Genomic DNA, 2,418 nt, shown 5'->3' with positions numbered 1-2,418 from the left:
ACCATTTTCATCATTATGCTCATCGAACACTCTTTTTCAACTCCCGTCCTGCCGTCCCCACCAATTAATACATTCAATAAATTATTTATTAAAATATATCCCTATTATACAAAGAAGTCATCATATATAAATCTTTCACAGCATTAAATTTAAAGAGAAATGATGTCATAAAATGTTTTTAAAGAGATCAAAAATTTAACTTTCACAGTATTGTCTATGACCTCAGCCTCAGTTGGATTAATATAATTCTCTTCTATATTATCTCCTTCATTCTCATCCAATTGCTCTTTACCTATAGTGTAACTCAATTGTAGAAGATTTAAATTTTGGATTCATAAAGAAAAAAGTTCAAACAGTAAAGACTGTGATAGAGAATATAAAAAAAATAAATAAATACGTTAAAACTTATAATATAAATGCTAGAAGAAGCTATGAAAGTACTAGTTTTTGAAGAAGATAAAAAGTATATACCAAGTCAATTTATGACTATTAAAGCCAAGACTTATTACGTACTCATTTTTTCATATATTCCTGAGTGTGGTATCTATATCCTTCTCACAGTAAATAATCCAAAAGAAAAAAGATACCGTTTGGTTTCTCTGCAACATTCATCAAGAACTAAGAGTTAGTTATAGCATTTTCCAAGGCATCTCTTGCACACTGCTACCTTTAATATCACGGTAATGCAAGCTTATCAAATCACATATGAATCTGGTAGTCTCTGCAATGGAGTGTTAGAAAGGTCAAGAAAAAATAGATGAATCAGTTTCCAATACTCTTATCCTATTCTGACCAAAATTAGAATAGCACTATACCAAATCAATATTAAAATTAAAATAAAATTAAAATAGCATTTTCAAAGAACCAATTTCCAAATCAAAATCAAACAGTATTATACTAAATCAATATAACATTAATATTAAAATAAAAACAAAACCAGAACAACATTTTCAGAGACCTAATTACCAAATCAAAATCATAACAGTATTATAACATATTAATATTAAAATTAAAACAAAATCAGAGCAGCATTGACAGAGAACCAGTTACATACTAAATCAATATTAAAATCAAAATAAAATCACAACAGCATTTCCAAATAATAATTTAGTGAACAAAAGCAACAGCAAAAGATTAACAAATCCCACATTCCCATATTTTATTCCGCTCCCTAATCGCAACACCATAATCAGTTAATCACGTCTCATCTCATAATCCAAACTCTAATTACTATTCAAAGGACTGAAACAAACACAAAAGCAGAAACTCACACACCGGTTTCCTTTTTTCTTCTTAACTCCAACAAAAATGGCCAACAGCCAAACACGCCCTAACTAAACAAAAGAAAATCAGAAAAAGACCACTTACTACAGATGACAACTCACAATCAGCCAAGGCAGTGAAGCAGAAGCAGCGAGGTAGAAGCAGCAAAGCAGAATTAAATATAATACTAAGTTCTCCCTCACCTTCATAATGATTTTTCAGTGAACAAAAAAGTTAGAAAATTAAATATAATACTGAGCCTAATGCTAATAATGTTTACTAATAGAGAGAGGGGACGAGGAAAACAAAAGATAACTGTTAGGATAAAATTTGTGGAAAGAAGACTAAATAAAACATTTAAACAATTCGGCTACCTGGTGTTTCTCATAGCAGTACCGCACTTGTCTGCAACTACTGCAGAGTTTATCTCCTTTCCATGTTCCACACCAATTGCAAAAAGCAGAAAAAGATTCCCATCTTTTAATAAGATGTGCCTAATCAATAGAAGTACTAATACACCGATCTTAATGTGAAAACAGGTCATATATTAGTCATATACAAAGCAAAAATAATAGTAGAAATAATGCACAGTATAGCAACAATAAAAATACAATGAAAGAGCAGCTTTTTCAGGGTATCAAATTAAGTCTAAGATTGAAATATAGCAAAAGTATAGTGCCACAAAATCAAAAAGATGGATTTCATGTACTCATGAACTCTATAACTCATGCAATAACTCTAGAATGCTACTCCTCATAAGGAAATAGTCACTAGTTATAATCCATCTCCATGTTTACAGTATCTTTAGGGTGGTGAAGTGTGATAATCCATCTCTATGTTTACAGGGAGTGTCATAAATCTTAATTTACATAAAAGTTGCATCACTCAATCACTTAGAATATTATCACTGAGAGAATCCATCATTTAAACTCAAAGAAGCAGTGACCAAAATAGGCAGCATTATACCAAATCAAAATTTAAATCAAAACAGAAACCAAATCAATTAAACTCCAACAACAGTGACCATGGTTGCAGCAAAATGGAGAAATCAAACTAAATGGAATAAAAAAAATGAATTCAATGGAATTTAAAACAGAGATGGCTTACAATAAAAGAACGAAGCAACAACAACAGGAGAATTCAAACTCAATGTTA

This window comes from Arachis stenosperma, chromosome 2 (assembly GCF_014773155.1).
Source record: "Arachis stenosperma cultivar V10309 chromosome 2, arast.V10309.gnm1.PFL2, whole genome shotgun sequence".
In the NCBI taxonomy this organism is placed as follows: domain Eukaryota; kingdom Viridiplantae; phylum Streptophyta; class Magnoliopsida; order Fabales; family Fabaceae; genus Arachis; species Arachis stenosperma.
This window is presented reverse-complemented; position numbering follows the sequence as displayed.